The 16,811-nt window shown below is 46.6% G+C and overlaps 1 protein-coding gene across 2 annotated transcripts in view; it reads right to left on the reverse strand.

The window, feature by feature from the left end:
* Nucleotides 1–3,806, reverse strand: part of Zfx (zinc finger protein X-linked) — a 44,670-nt gene extending 40,864 nt beyond the window's left edge. Inside the window, exon 1 of one of the 2 annotated variants that reach the window (XM_057759378.1) lies at nt 3,507–3,806. The gene's annotated coding sequence lies outside the window, so the exon portion shown is untranslated. The remainder of the gene's footprint in view (nt 1–3,506) is intronic. The other variant, XM_057759374.1, reaches the window with a different exon arrangement.
* Nucleotides 3,807–16,811: the final 13,005 nt, after the last annotated feature.

Genomic DNA, 16,811 nt, shown 5'->3' on the forward strand with positions numbered 1-16,811 from the left:
TGTGCAGGCAGCAAGGCTAGACAAAAGTAAGGCAATCCTTACAGAGACAAAAGGTAAAGAGAAAAGCCTACACGGAGAAAAAAAAATAATGAACAGGATGACACACTGACAACCAGATAACTGGGTTAGCCTTTTCAGTTGGGTTAATAAAATAAAAAAAAAGAATCTAAGCCATTTGTGGCAACACACACGCCGGAATCCCTGCACTTAGGAGGCTGAGGCAGGAGAACTGGGAGATTGAAGCTAACTAAGCTACTTAATTAGACTGGCTCTCAAAACAAACAAAAATGAAACCTTTGATGAGGGTGAAGGATTTCAGGAGCCAGTTAAGGGTTTTTAGGTTATAATAAAATGAACTGCCCCTGTACACAAGCACAAACAGTGCATTATTAGTGACAACGTAAGTCCAAATGTTGGTGACTGACAGAAGCAATACAGGGGAATGTCTCTGAAAGGAAACTCCAGCACTTTTTTTTTTTTTGGAAAATGGAAATCGCAAAAAAAAGGAAAGAAAATAGCCATCTATTTGGAAAGTACATATAAATAAAAAAAGCATCTCATTTATCCAAGGTGGGTAAGGTAGGAAGTGTCTCAGCAAGGAAAAGGACTTTGTGTGTAACCACTCCTGATGAAAACTATACATTCCCAATCTTCCTAATTATACAATTTGAAATGAATCTCTTCTCAATCCTCAACACCCACTATAAAGAACTGTCTGACTGTACTAATTAAACCGAACAATTGCACACTATATATTACCAATTCGGACTGCTCTTCCCCCCACACACACACCCAAAAACTGCATCTTAAATTGCCTTTTAAGATAATTTTTCAAATGTGATTTTTTTTTTTGAGACAGGGCTTCACTATGTAGTTCTGGCTGTCCTGGAACTCACTATGTGGACCAAGATAGCCTCGAACTCACAAAAGTCCACCTGCCTGCCTCTACCCCCAGTGCCAGGGCAAATGGCATGTCAGGCTCAAGATAACTTCTTTAATAAGTTTGCCATGGTCTCTATAGAAAAACTGTCCAGGTCTTCCACGCTTTCAGGAGCATTATTTCCAACCTGTTGCTGTCTACAAAAGTGGAAACACTGACAATAACGACGCAACTCACAAGCTTGTACCATAAAATTCTGAAACACACTTCCCACGTGTGCGTCTAGATAAGTCAAATATTAATCAAAAAAAAAAAAAAAAACCGCAGGGAGGCTTGGCTTAGCAAATAACCTTAGCCTCTCAAACAAAACGGTGGTTCCTCTCAGCAGGGAGAAAAAAACAGATTGCAAAGGGCACCTGAAGGCCACTGGTTTTAATAATCATCCTTTCAGCTACTCTTCAAAACCGACTTCTTAAAAAAATTACCATAGAAACACTTACAGGCTCATTTCTCATCTTCAAGCTGCACCAATCTTAATTTTCAACGATGGTGAATGAGATTACAGGAAACCCTCCTCAGTTTACCACGGAAATGTTAACAGCTCTGAGCAAAACGATATTCACAGCGAGTAAAGAAAAGGGCAGCTGTCTGACGAAAACATCATTCAAAATGTAATAAACATCTCTTAAGAGGGTAAGAAAATCTGGCTTCTGAGCACTCTGGCTTCATCATCGCCGGGAAAACACTGGTCAACCTACAACTACTTCTCTCCAACTTATCCTAGCCGATCCGAACGCTCTCGAGCACCGACCCCGCGAGGAAGGGTGCCCCTGCTGCGTCCCCCGCGGGGCACAAAACCCTTCCGCCCAGCACGGCGCGGCCCACCTCTCCCAGCCTCAGTTCCCACCACTCCTACCTAGGCTGTCCGCTTCAGGCCAACAGTGAAAACACTAGTCGTTCTCTGGAGAAACTTCACCCTTGAAACGCCCTCTGCCTGTCTGGGCCACCACCTAAAAAACGGCCCCCGTTTGGAAGCTCAAAGCGTCCCCTGTTCCAGGCACCCCCTCCCGACGCCTCAAACGGAAGCCGTGCCTTCGCTGGGAGCCCACGGGGCTCGGACGGAGCTTCGGCTCAACTCGGCGGCGCTCGGCGCACGCCAGCCCTCGCTCGCCCGCCTCCACCAACCTGCAGCCGGCACGTCCGTCCGCGAACCTCGGGGGGTTGCGGCCCGGCGCCCCGTCGGAAAGCGGCACCGCTAACACGGGACTCACTCCGAGCTTCCCAGGAAAGTTGGGTGCGGTGCGATGGAGACAACTTTCCCCGAGTCGCGTGTCGCGACCCAACTTCACGGACACCCTAGCTAGCCCGGCACGTGAGGTGCGCTAGGGGGTACGGCACTCGCTGCTCCAGGAGACTCGCTCCCTTCCCTCCTAGTTCCCTCAACTAAAATAAATAAAGGAGATACCAAAATTTCAAAAGCAGCCTCCCCAGCAACTTGTTTCCACGGAAAGGAATACCAAAACTTCCCTCCGCCACTCAGTCTTCCGCTTTCGTAGGACGCCTTTTTTCCCCCTATTGGTCAAAAGGGTGGTGAGAACTTTCCCATCGTTTTTCTTTCTTTATTCACGGACTCGTGAATGCAACGATTGGCGGAGAACACCCGCATTGGGGTCACCCTAACGGCCATGGCTGACTGTCTCTGAGGGGGAAAAAACAAAACAAAACAATAAAATGTCTCCCGTTCCGCGACTGTCACCGGTGCAGCTCACCGGCGGAGGCGGCAAGAGCCAGGGAACGGCTCTAAGTCCCGGAGCGAAACAGATGAGGTGGCTCTGGCGCCAAGGCGACCGCGATGGCCGCCTGCGGCTGCTGAGCCGAAATGCAGCGGAAACAGCAGCCAGTCACGGGGCTGTGGGAGGCTGGGCAGGAAGGTGGCGCTGCCGCCAAGCGCCTGGAATCCGAGTGCTCATCATGGCGGCGAGGGCAATGGCCGCCATGGGGAACGAACACGCCCCTCCGCGCACACTAGACGCCGCGCCCGGGCTCCGGTGCCCGTCGCCAGCGCCGCCGCGGCCGCTGCCCGCTCTCCCACCCCCCCTCACGGGCTGTAGCGGAATTTTCTCCTCAGACGCCGCCTTCAAGATGGCGGCTCCCCCTCCCGGCAACCCCCTCAGTCGTCCCCTGCAGCAGGCGCCGAGCGGCCGCCATCTTGTCCCCCGTCCGTCTTTTCCCCCCCCTCGCCCATATTTACATAGCGAAAATCGGCCGGCCCGGCCTGCGGCCTTCACCTCACGCCTGCAGCCTTAGCCTCCTCGCCAGGCCTCGCCCCCGCACGGTGCCCCGGGTCGGCCGCGTCGCCCACCTAGGACCCCTCCGCCGCCTCCCCAACCTCCGGGCAACAGCGCCCCGGCCGCCGCCCGTTTACGGAGCGCGCCTCAACCGTCGCTCCCCACACCCGGGCGCCACCCCAGGCCTAACTGCGGCCTCCTCGGGGCCTGCACGGCGTTGCGCGCCACGCCGCCCGGCCTAGCGCGGGAGGGCGCCTTGCGGGCCGCCCGACCAGGCCGGGACCAGGCCGCCGGCGCGCGCGCTAGGCCCCACGGCCGCAGCGGCACCCCGGACTCACCGGACGGGCGTGCGGCGGTCGGCGACGGTGGCGGGTGCTGCAGGCCGGCCTTTCTCTGGAGCACTGGGCCGGGCTCCGGCTGGTGGGGCGGGCGGAGGGAGGGAGGAGGGGCCGAGCTCGGAGCTGACAAAAAGCGGCCCAGCTCCCCGGCACGGGCCCGCCGTCAGCACGTCACGTCACCGCCGGGAGAGAGACCCAGGAAAATGCGGAAGGATAGAGGGGCCCCCTCCTCCGCCCGGTGGGTCCCTCGGACACCCCGGCTCGGCGCCCTTCACGCCCCACAACCGGGGAGCCCAGTGGCCTCGCTGCGGCGGGGTCTCCGGCGGCCCGAGTTTCCGTGACAGCGCCCCCCTTCTTTCCACCTCCGCGCTCCCGCCCGCCACCGCCACCACACACACACCGCTGCCACCGCCGCCTGGGCTGTAAAGTCCGCACGAGGCCGTGGTCCGCCGACCCCGTCGAGAGGCGGGAGGCCTGGGCCGCCCCCCACCATGTTAGTGGGCCGCAACCACCCCCTGGGGGCCTCCAGGGAGACCTACCGCCTCTCCGCGAGGGTCCTGGCCTGAGGCGGTGGCTCGAGTTGTTTGCAGGCCCTCAGACCCCCTCCCGCCGTAAATGTGTTTTTTTTTTTTTTTCAATCCCCGGTGCCTGGGGAAGAAGATAAATTTAGCAACCCCCGCCGTCTCCTGTCTTCCTTTTAAAAAACAACTTTGAAACAAAATGAAAATGGGCTTGCCAATTTGAATGAGGGGGGGGGTCTCTAAAACAACTACCAAACCCTGGAATTTTTTTTAATAAGCTTTCTATCAGGAGGCCACATTGGTTTTGGGGGGGGGTGCGTCTTGAAGACTTTCTCACACTGCAGTGAACAGGAATTTTTAGTGGTATAGTTTCTGGACACGTGTGTTACATTATTTGGAGTGTATAAATTTTTACTTTTATGTGGCAGTGATCATGTCATTCATTCCCTCAGAAATATCCAGAAAACAAGATTTTTTAAAATAAAATTCGTAAACAAGTCTCTTAAAGTTTAAGAAGATAGAGAAGGGAAAATGTATGTGATTCGACAAAATATTTATAAAATTATTTATAAAATAAGAATTTTGCAATGGTACATTTCTTCTCCCCCGTCCCCCTTTCAAAACAGGGTTTCTCTGTGTAGTTGTGGCTAACCTGGAACTTGCTCTGTAGACCAGGCTGGCCTCGAACTCAGATTCACTAGCCTCTGCCTTCCTTCCGAGCACTAGGATTAAAGGCGTGTGCTACCACATCAACCTATGTTACAGTCCTATACTGAAATACGGACTAAAAGGACACTTAAAAGTTGCCAGGAAAACGGTGTACATCAATGTAGAATTTAACATGCTATAACTCACTGACATACTGAGAAATGACTTTAAACACAGAGAGCTTTGTTTTGGGGGGGTGGGCTTATTGGGGGGCGTTCGAGACAGGGTTTCTCTGTGTAGCAGTTCGAGCTCTGTAGAAGAGGTTGAACTTGAACTCACAGAGATCTGCTTGCCTATGCCTCCCAAGTGCTGGGATTAAGGGTGTGTGCCACCACCGCCAGCGAGGTCATATATTTTAATTCCATCTTACAATCATAAAAAGCTTTAAAAAGGGAAAACGTGTAATCTAAGAACTACCCCCAAGACAGGCGTGGTAACTCAAACCTGTAATCCTCAAAATCTAGAAGCCAAGGCAAAAGGATTTTGGCAAGTTCCAGGCCAGACTGAACTATTGATGGAGGCACTCTCATAGGTAGAATTGTACTAAGACTGGAACAGAAATTAGCATGGACCCTAAGCAAGGATGACATAAATTTGTGAAGGGTTCCATCAATTTTTTTTTCCTGAAAGTCTACTAGAATCTAGTAGATATATATAGTAACCAGATAGTCATTTTCTTCTCAGGATTTTTTTAGCTTCCTGCCACCACACAAATTTTCTTTCAGGCTGTGTGATACAGGCTGTAGCCACATAAAAATAAAACTAAGCAAGATTACTTCAAGTAATACAAGTGAGAAGCGATCAGGTACGGCACACACCTTTAATCTCAGCACTCAGGAGTCTGAAGCAGGAAAATCAAAAGTTCAGGCCAGTCTGTACTACACAGGAAGACCATCTCAAAAAGTTGGGAAAAAAAAAAAGTTGGCAGGCAGGCACTACATTTCCAGATGTTCCGGAAACTGAAAAGGAAGGATTCTTTCAGTGTACGTCCTGGAGCCCAGCCTCACCAATAGAGAGACCTCATCTGGGGTGGGGTGGGGGGAGGCAGGCAATAAGGTAGCTTATGGGGTCACATTAATATAGTTTTTAAAAATGATAAGCAGTGCTTAAAGACTTTATAAGGGCCTCCCCTTAATACTAGGTTTGCCCAGAAGGGAATCTCTACATTAGCCACACAACCATAAACATCAGGTTCAAAACAGAAAGCAGAGGTCAGCATTCTTCTCGGGTTTGCCCTTATTACCAGCAACTACTCTCGAAGCTGCTAAGCACTTAAGAAAGGAGTGTCCAAGGAGAATAAAGAAGAGAAGATGCCACCTTAATTTACAAGATCACACAAGTTATTGGGTACTGACAGTGTCAAAGAGCCCTCGGATTAATTGGCTTGTATAAAGAAACTTAACTTTGATGGAAAAAGGGAAAGGATAGCCTAGTTTTATTGTTTAAATTAGATATACTTCTATTAAAGCACAAGTAGAATCCTATTAATGATTGCACAAATAAAATCAAATGTGTACACACACACACACATATATATATATTTGAATTTTCAAAACAGGAAAAGTAACGGGGTATGAAAGTACTTGTCTATCATGTGCAAGGTCCTGGATTTGGTAGCCAGAACCGCATCCAAAAAGAAGGAGGAGGTGAACTATCTTCAAAAAACTACATCATTCCTGAAAGTACACTTGAACCTTGAGTGTACCTAAAATTACTGAAAGAATTTGTTACTCCAGCCTTGGATGATTAAGCACCAGACATCTTATACTTAATTTTTAATGGTGTTGGTGACTATAGACTCGTGGGCATCACTTCTCTGCCTTCTGGCTAAGAGGAGCGGAGGATCTTGGTGAAAGGGAGCAGCAAGGACGCCCCGGTTACTCTTGCAGAACTTCTAAAAAGGAGGCTGTGTGGAATGATGAAAACGCTCCTGACCGCCCAGCATAGTGGGGCAGACTGGTAATCTCAAGAAATGCAGAGGCTGAGGCAGGAAGGGGCTGGCTTAGATACATAGCTAGACAGACCCTGTCTCAAACAACTAACGAAAATACGGTCTCAAAGCGCTTTCATTTTTCTCAGCTAAGTAAACACAAAATAGGAGGATCTTTTCTCTGGAGAACCTGGGTGCCTAGAGTAGAAATGGAAAATGGCCGATTTCAAAGCAGTCAAAAGGATTCTGACAGTCTGCTAACACGTATGTGTTCCTTCAGAGCTGTTCATGGACGTTTTTTAAAAATCCACTCAAGGTTTTGCGGATGGTTTAATCATAGAATTTCTGACATATTTATAGGTGATTGAGCCAGAAGCCACACAAGACCGTTCATCATTTCTCCAGAGAAAGATTAGAGCAACAAGAAGCTGTTGATTTGTACCCTACGTCTATCACTAATAGAAATCCAAACAGAAGATGATATATTGCTGGCTTATGAGTAAATATAGACTTGCTTGAATAAAGTTGTGATGATGCATTTATTTTAGATCCCCACGTTTCAATTTTTAAATTTCCCCTAGAAAAATTATATTTCTATCTGATTGGGCCCTATAAAAAAGAACTGCTTTTCTGACACCTGATTCTTAAATTTATTTATACTGTCCTTATGCTTAACATGAGCAAGTTGCATCTTCTGTAAGAGTTCGAGCAATTGGCTATAATTAATGCCAAGTAAGAATTTTTAGATCTCCAAGCTGTGTGCCTTCCTCAAGGAAAGGAATTTTAAAATCATGACTGACAAGCAGGTGATGTTTCAAGCAATGCTTCTCATACGAATCATTAGTTAACTAAGACGCATAATTCCTGAACCTCACCAATGCCTAAACTCTACCTGGTGGATTCTAAATCACAGGGCAGGCCGAACCAACTAGCCCCACTGAAGAAGGAAAGACCAAGACAGCAGCCTAGAGACAAAAGGCAGTGATCCGGAGCCCTGGAGCCCAGATTTCAACTGCTGCTCTTTCACACACGAGAAATCTGGGCTCAGAGAAATGGTGGAAGAATAGAAAAGCACACGATGTGCCAGGAACATCTTCCACCAGAAAAGCAACAAAAGAAAGTGTCCAAGCTTAGCAGCTGTGTGGAGAAAGGTCTCAGGGGCCAGTCCAAAGATTCTAGCCGGCTAAAGTTCAGAAAATTTGAACACCAAAACAATACTATCTTCTCTGGATTGAAATAGACTGGATATGAAAGGTAACGCCACGTGTTAGAACATAGATTAATACAAATGGGTTAAGTTATAAGAGCTAGTTAGGAACAAGCCTAAGCTATAAGCCGGGCTGTCATAATTAATACAAAGTCTTTGTGTCATTGTTTGGGATCTGGCTGGTAGGACAGAAAAAAGCTTGTTACAGATACGTTCATGGCCTTCCAACTAGTGGTGATGCTTGCACAACTCAGTAAAAGTGTGAAAAACTAGTAAATTTTAGATGACTTTGGGGAGGTTTGTTTGTTTTTTTTGGTTTTTCGAGACAGGGTTTCTCTGTGGCTTTGGAGCTTGTCCTGGAACTAGCTCTGTAGACCAGGCTGGTCTCGAACTCACAGAGATCCACCTGCCTCTGCCTCCCAAGTGCTGGGATTAAAGGTGTGCGCCACCACCGCCCGGCAAGGTTTTCTTTTTCAATGACAGGGCTCAAACCTAGATCCTCAGACAAGCCCTCTACAACTGAGTTACATCCCCAGCCCCTGGGTTTTTGAGATAGTGTTCCCCAAGATAGCCCAGGTTAGCCTGGAACTCACAACCTGCCTGTTTTTACCTCCTGGATTAGAGGTGCGTGATGTTAGGTTTACCACCTTAAAATGGTGATTTCGATGGCATGTAAATTATATCGGTTTTTTTTATAATCACCTTTGGAGAATGCTAAGGAATCCACTCATTAGTTTGAGAAATACTGAAAGGTAAAAATGAAACATTTGCCACGTAAGAACTGTTCCTCAGATTAACCAAATGGTTTGCTAGGGAACTACCTTTAGCTAGAAGCATTCTTGCTAATGCACGAAGAAGGCTTTGATAAAATCACCATTTTGTAACCACCAGATTAATAACAGATCTTGGCAACAATAGTCAATGGCTGCTAAGCAAAAGGATTCCCCGATGTATGACTCACAACGGACATACCACACTGTCACAGGAAACACAGGGGACAAAGAAATACATCAATGAAGCTAGGGAGTGCAGCACACACTTTTAACCCCAGCACTTGGGAGGAAGAGGCAGGCGGATCTTGGTGAGTTCGAGGCCAGCATGGTCTACGAACAAGTTCCAGGACAGCCAGGACTGTTACACAGAGAAACCCTGTCTCAAAAAACAAAACAAGGAAGGAAGGAAGGAAGGAAGGAAGGAAGGAAGGAAGGAAGGAAGGAAGGAAGGCAGGCAGGAAAAGTCAGCTATGTGACCAACAACATGTTATTATTGTGAAAGTCTAGAAATGAAGTTGTCTGCTTTCTTCTACAAATAAATTCTAAAGAAACAATTGAAGGGGAAAACCAATAAGGTAACCAGCACTAGGTAGAGGCAGGAGGATTAGGAGTTCAAGGTTATCCTAGGCTATATAGACCAGCCTACTTAAATCCCTATCTCCAAAGCAAAGAAGCAAAATAAAAGTTGGAAAGGCCTTAAAAGATGTCTACTAGTTACAATACATGAATTTGCATCTCTTCTTGGTTTTGAGACTACGTCTTGCTACGCAACCCAGGCTGGTGTGGAACCGCTAGCCATATTCCTGCCTTGGCCTTCTAAGGGCTGAGATGATAGGCATGTGTCACCATAGCCAGCCTTTTCATTTCAATATTGATTCAAAGAAACAAATGAGAAAACTGATGAGAGAATTGGAAAAATAAGGTGATATACAGCTGCTAGAAACAAGTTATGAACTCATTTAGGGATGATGATGACGATGACCGATGACATCAGTATACCTGAAAATTGGTCCTTATCATTGAGAGGTACAAGATCAAAATGTTTTCCGGTGAAATAACACACTATCAGGGTGGCCTTCAAAAGACACAGGGTGGTTAAGAATGAGACAAAGACTGAGGGTGAAGTCAGTGGCTGGGCAACATCAATGAAATCGGGGGGCTGGGCGACATCAATGAAATCGGGGCACAGCAGACTGAAGCTGGATGTCAGACAGAAAAGGGCTTCTTATCTTATTTTCCTCGTGTATATAGCTGAAATTTTCTTCCTTTCTTTTGAGACAGAGTGTTAGCTACCATGTAGTCTTGGCTGACCTGGAATTCACTGTGTGGCTCTGACTGTCCTCAAATTCATGGCAAGCCCCCTGCCTCGGCCTCGGATGTGCTGAGATTACAGGTGTGAGCCGCCATACCCAGCTGGAAATTTTCCCTAGCGAGTTTAAGTCCTGTATGCATGTGTATCCAGAGGCAGGGGCTAGCGGCCAGTGACAGTGCATCCTTGAAGTCGGCGAAACAGTGCATATATAATGGCTTCCTTCCTCACTTTTCTATGGGCCATGTGAACATTGCCCGTTTCCAAAATGAACATGACAATCAATCAAGCACACAGCTCAGAAGGAGAGTGCTTGCCTATCACGCGTGAAGCCCTAGGCTCAATCTCCAGCCCAGAAAGGACAAGAAGGAAAAAGGGGAAACAGTAATGTTCCCCAAATTTGTAAAGGATCACTTTGGTAAAGAGGAGGAAGTTTGGGGCCCATATCCCAGGAACTCTAAGCAAAGAGTCCATCTGAGCTGGAGCCCCAGCTTCCTAATTTGTTTTATTTTGGCTCTTTTGTTGAGACAGGGTCTCATTGGAAATTCTGATCTTGCCAGGCAGTGGTGGCTGTGACAGCTGCTACGCACGCCTTTAGTCCCAGGCTGTCATCAAATTCATGATCCTCCTGCCTCATCCTCTCAAGTGCTAGAACTGCCAGCTTGCAGCAGGATACCAGACTTTCTAAGACTATTTTTCTCTGCTCCTCAGCCTCTTTACTGACATCCCCAAGGGCAAACACCTGATCTTTGTTATTCCTTTGCCCAGGGTTGTATCATCCCTAACACTAAAACAATGATCAAAAGTATCACAGCAAGATAGGCTTTTAGTGCAAAATGCCTGGTGCTTAATCACCTAAAGCTTGATTACCAAATGCTCTCAGTGATCTGAGGTGCCCTCAAGGCCCTGATGTACTTTCACTGATGGTGCAGGTTTTAATTATAGTATCATCTCTGCTCACTGGGATTACAGGTGTGCACCACCACCCTTGACTTTGATGGTATTTTTTTTTACTACGTTGAATTTATAGACCACTTAGATGGAACTTTTACATTTCCCGAGCCATGCATGGTGGTGCATGCCTGTAATCCCAGCATTGAGAATGTGGAGGCAGGAGGATCAGGAGCTCTAGATCATCATAAGCTCCGTAGCAACTTTGAAGACAGCCTGGGTTCTATGAGACCATGTCTCAAAAATCAAGAAGGAACAAACTCGAACTGCTGACTTAGGTTTTCCATTACCTAACTGTTCTTTTCTTTAATATACACTTCATAAGAACTGGGGCTGGGCAAGTGGAGAAAGTTGAGTGCTGAGTGCGGTTTCCATGGTTTTCATGCGGATGCCTCCAAAAGATCAACACACTCACACACACCTTGGACTCTTTCTACTCTTCAATTGGGCCTTTGCTCCCAGGGATTGGAAGCTCAAATACATCACCTTCATGAGAAAAATAAGCCTTCAGGAAATAGGCTTGAATTGTCTTTAGAATCTTTGTGTTGTAAATACCCTGCAGGCGAGAAAAAGAAGCAAGGTATGCCTTAATTCTTTGTGGTTTTTTTGTATTTTATTTTATGTGCGTGGGTGTTTCGCCTGCCGTTATGTCTCTGCACCATGTGTGCGTCTAGAGCTCAGGGAGGCCAGAAGAGGGTGTCTGATTGAATGGAACTGCAGTTATTGTTAGTTAAAAGCTCCCGCGTGGGCGTTAGGTAGTGACCCTGGGTCCTCTTAATCAGTGAGCCCTTTCTCTAGCTCCAGCATTCTACTTTTATTCAATTCGGTCTGAATTTATTCCCCAGTGTATTTCTCCCTTTCCTTCATAATAAGGGAATTTTAATTAGACATAGGGTTTTAGCTAAATTATACATTTCCTGATCCCCTTTGCCACTAGCTGTCACCACATTAAGATAGTACAGGAGGGAGGGAGGGAGCGCCGCTGTATTCTGTATTATAAAGGAACATTTGTACTCAATATTATAAAAAGGAATCTGCATATACATGTTATTAATAACTTAGAAAGTATCCGCTGTTCATTGTTGCCTTGTTTTGCATTACCCCCCACCACCTCCCCCAACCCAGATGTCCTGGGAGGAGCATAAGGTTGATATGGGGAGAACCTAAGTGGACTCAGCCTTTCAAGTACCTGAGCTCAGACATCCACAGGGCGAGGGAAGAGCACACAGGTTGATAACAAGAGAAGCATGGTCAGCACAAGTCTCCGAAGTGTGGTTAAGCGCCTAACCAGAGGGCCAAGACTGAGGTCTGCAGAGATTCACTGACTGCCTCTGCCTCCCCTCCCCCTATAGCCCACGGCTGGCTGATGATGGAAGGCAGGGGTTGTTTTGGTTTTTTGTTTTGTCTTGTGTTAAATGTGTTGCTCTGCTGCCTTCTCAAACCCCCTGCTCTCCGAATAAAGCACAACTTCAAGATTTGGTTCCTGTCTCCACTCGTTGGCCTTCGGGGGTGAGAGGCAATGAGAACACAGCTGCTCAGCTTACCAGACGACCGTGTTCCTACGCCAGAACTGGGGAAGATAGGTTAAGTGCCTCTTCAGGGCTCTTTAAAACATGATGTCTGTGCTCTCGTGGGCTCTGCGCCATTGCCTGATGGCTTGGACATGGCAGCAGCCTGACAGTGCTACTTGGGGTATGCAGATAAGAAGCATGGATCCCTGCCAGCCCTGCACCTTCCGCCACCATGGGATTACTTTGTGGGATGGAAATACAGTTAAATAGTATTAAATGTCTGTGTTTTGAGGGCTCTTTGAAAAAAGGACTAAGCCTTACCTTTCATCTTCTTATTCTGAACAGTTAGAGCATATGTTCTAAGTGCTTTCTGGTTGTGGGATATTTGGACACTGTGTGAAGGTGTGTTGCTGTGATTGAGGTAATGAAAAGCTGAATGGCCAATAGCTAGGGCAGGAGGTAGAGGTGGGATTTCCAGGGAGAGAGAGGAAATACGAGGAAAAATCTAGGCACATGGGAAGAAGTCAGGAGACAAGGAGAGAAAACAGGAGGTGCAAGATGGAAGAGAAGTAATGCCATATGTCAAGACATAGATAAATAGAAATGGGTTAACTTATTTTAGGAATAAGCCTAATCTACAGGCCAAGCTTTCATAATTAGTAAGAAGTCTCTGTGTCATTATTTGGGAGCTGAATGGCAGGACAGAAAAAGACTCGTTACACTTTCTTTTCTCTAAAATACACAGGTAAAACTAACTCCCTTCTCAGTACCACTACCTATATCACTCAAACTTTGACAGATTGTTTTGTTGCTGTCGAGAACTAAACATTTCATAAGTTTTTCCCGTTTTAATTAACTGTGGTGTATGTGTGTGTTGGCTGTATGTATGTGAGAAAGAGGGAGAGAGACAGAAAAAGAAAGAGAGAGAGAGAGAGACACGCATGCACACCATAGCGCACATGAGGAAGTCCAGAGGACAATTTGCTTGCATTGAACTCTGTCAGGCTTAGCGGCAAGAACCTTTACCTGATGAACTATCTCACAGACCTTTGAGTTTCTTTCTTTTAACGTCATTATTTAGACGTGTTTTAAAATGTCTCTACGAAGTCAGATATTGGATTTGCGTCAGTAGTTACAGGGACTGAAGAATCTGGAACAGAAGTATAGCTTTAACCCAGAGGATAGAGGCCATCCAGGGCACTGTAAAGAGATCCTGTGGGGGGGAAGAAAAGAGAGAACAGAACAGGAGAAGGTGTGGGGTGGGGGAGAGAAAAGGAAGAGAGCCCGGCAAGGGAGGCCAAGATTGTTTGCATATCGTTCATACCAAATATGATTTATCTCTTTGAACCAGAGGTTGTACTTGGCACAAGACCTACACAAGCCACCTGTAGTAAAAGACTTGTTTTTTAAAAAATCCATCCAGGAGTAGTATAGCACAGGACTTTAATCCTAGAGCTCGGGAGGCAGAGGCAGACAGCGCACTGTGAGTTTGAGGCCAGCCTGGACTACAGAGTGAGTTCCAGACCATCCAGGAATACATAGTGATACCCTGTATGGTGGTCTGAATAAGAATGGCCCCCACGGGGTCATCAGGAGGGAGCTGTTTGAAAGGATTAGAAGGAGCAGGAGATGTGAACTTGTTGGAGAAGTGGGTCACTGGGGGGTGGGCTTTGAGATTCTAAAAGTACTTGAGAGGCAGAGGAAGGTGGATCTCTGTGACTTAGATGCCAGCCTGGTCTACAGAGTAAGCTGTTCCAGGACAGCCAAGGTTACAAAGAAACCCTGTCTTGAAAAACAAAAACAAAAAGCCCATGCCAGGCCCCCCCCTCTCTCTCTCTCTCTTTCTCTCTCTCTCTCTCTCTCTCTCTCTCTCTCTCTCTCTCTCCCTAAGGATCTGGATATGTAGCTTGTAGCTCTGAGCTACCTTTCCAGCACGTCTGTCTGCACGCCACCATGCTTCCCGCCATGATGATAATGGACTACACCTCTGAAACTGTAAGCAAGCCCCCAACTAAATTCTTCCTTTTCTAAGAGTTGCCATGGTCATGGTGTCTCTTCACAGCAAAAGAACACTGACTAAGACAGAAGTTGGGACCAGGGAGAAGGGTATTGCTGTGACAGGACTGTCCACATTGCTTGTTGGTGGAACGTGAACACTGGGACTTTGTATTAGGAACGCAGTTGAATGCATTCAGTGCTGCTTAATGGGCCATCCTAGCAGGCGTGTGGAAGACAATGGTGTTGAGAGCAATGGAGATTAGGAGGACCCAGCTCAAGAGGTTTCAGAGGGGAAGAGTATTAGTTAAGTGACTTAGAGACCATTCTTGTGATATTCTGGCAGAAAATGTGGCTGCTGTTTGCCCTCATCCTAAAACTCTGCCTGAGGATAAACCGAAGAGTTTAAGACAGGCTAGTGTTGGCTGGGTCACATAGTTACTAGTGGTCACTCTCACGCAGGTCTACAATGAAAAGGAGCAAGCTGGAAAAAAAAAAGTAAAATAAAAATAAAAAATTTTAAAAAGGGGCTGGAGAGATGGCTCAGTGGTTAAGAGCAGTGACTGCTCTTCCAGAGGTCCTGAGTTCAATTCCCAGCAACCACATGGTGGCTCACAGCCATCTATAATGAGACCTGGTGCCCCCTTCTGGCTTTCGGGCACACATGGAAGGAATGCTGTACACATAATAAATAAATATTTTAAAAAAAAAATTAAAAAAACTCAAAATGTACAGTTTGAGGAGAAAAGGAGCACCAGGAAGTGTAGTGGAGCTAAGCCCAGTGCCTGAGGATAAAAAGCATTTAAAGAAAATCCTGATGCTAGATAGAATAAAGGGAATGGTGATGGCAGGGCAAGACCCCACTCACCTAAGAAAATCCCTTTTATTATATTGCATTCCCTTTAAGTCTTAGTGAAAAGGAACTTAAGGGAAGTTAAGTGAAGGAAGGCATCAGAACCAGAAAGTGAAGCTGGTGACGATGTAATCGAACCAGAGGGCCATGTTCCAGTCCCAGCAGGCAGCAGAACTTGGAGGGTTTAGCCCTGTGGTTCTGACTTTAGAGTCAAGACCAGAAGAAAAGGGCTATGAAATCTTCCCCGGCAAGTAAGGGAAGTCACTGAGGTCATGTGTGTGTCAGGGCTGCCCCTGCATGAGGCCCAGAGAGGCCATTGCATGAAGCTGTGAAGGTGAAGCCTGGATTGCCTTGGAGACCCCCAAGATGGTGGAGATGCCAGCGCTGTGGGACACCTGCCCAGGAGAGCTGCTAACGGGGAGTGGAACCAGCCCAAGAGAAAGAAGTGTATCACAATCAACAAGGCTGGAAGGAGGTGGAGATCTGAAGAGCTCTTTGACATCAGACAAAGCAATGCAGAGTTTGGGGTTTGCACAAAAAAACAAAAGCCAAAACAAAACAAAACCCCAATCTACTATACACTATTTGTATAAACTAGAATAAAAATAAAACATTAGGAAAAAAATATCATTTAAGGTAATTTTAAAAATATTTATCTCATTTTGTCTCTTGTCTGAATGTATTTACGTACACTACATGTGTGTCTGGTGCCTGCGGAGGTCAGAATAAGTGGCAGATTCCCTAGAAATGGAGATATGGGTGCTTGTGAGCTACCATGTGCACGCTGGGAACTGAACCTGGGTCGCCTACAAGAACAAGAAGTGCTCTGAACTGCTGAGCCATCTCTCCAGTCTCAAGATAAATTTTTGACCAGAATATAAATCTACTTTTTTTTTATTTGCTTTTTATTAGTTTAAATCCTTGAGAGGTACTATTTTTATAAAGTTCTGCATGTATGCCTTCAGGCAAGAAGAGGACACCAGATCTCATTACAGGTTGTGAGCCACCATGTGTTTGTTGGGAACTGAAACCAGCCAATGCTCTTAACCTCTGAGCCATCTCCCCAGCCCTTTATAAAGTATTTTTAATGATTCTTTTTTTTTTTTTTTTGGTTTTTCGAGACAGGGTTTCTCTGTGGCTTTGGAGCCTGTCCTGGAACTAGCTCTTGTAGACCAGGCTGGTCTCGAACTCACAGAGATCCGCCTGCCTCTGCCTCCCGAATGCTGGGATTAAAGGCGTGCGCCACCATCGCCCGACTCTTCATTTATTTTTTTATGTACATTATTGTTTTACCTGCATGTATGTCTGTGTGGGAGTGTCAGATTCCCTGGAACTGGAGTTATAGACAGTTCTAAGTCGCCATGTAGGTGCTGGGAATTGAACCCAGGTCCTCTGGAAGAGCAGCCAGTGCTCTTAACTGCTGATCTGTCTGCCCAGCCCTGAGACGTGATATTTTCAAATGGCATTAAAAAAAATAGGCTGCGATCTTACTGTTCAAGATAGCGGCATAAAATGTTCATCAAATGCTAGAAAACAGGCCAGGCGGC

Source organism: Chionomys nivalis, chromosome X (genome assembly GCF_950005125.1).
Source record: "Chionomys nivalis chromosome X, mChiNiv1.1, whole genome shotgun sequence".
Taxonomy (NCBI): domain Eukaryota; kingdom Metazoa; phylum Chordata; class Mammalia; order Rodentia; family Cricetidae; genus Chionomys; species Chionomys nivalis.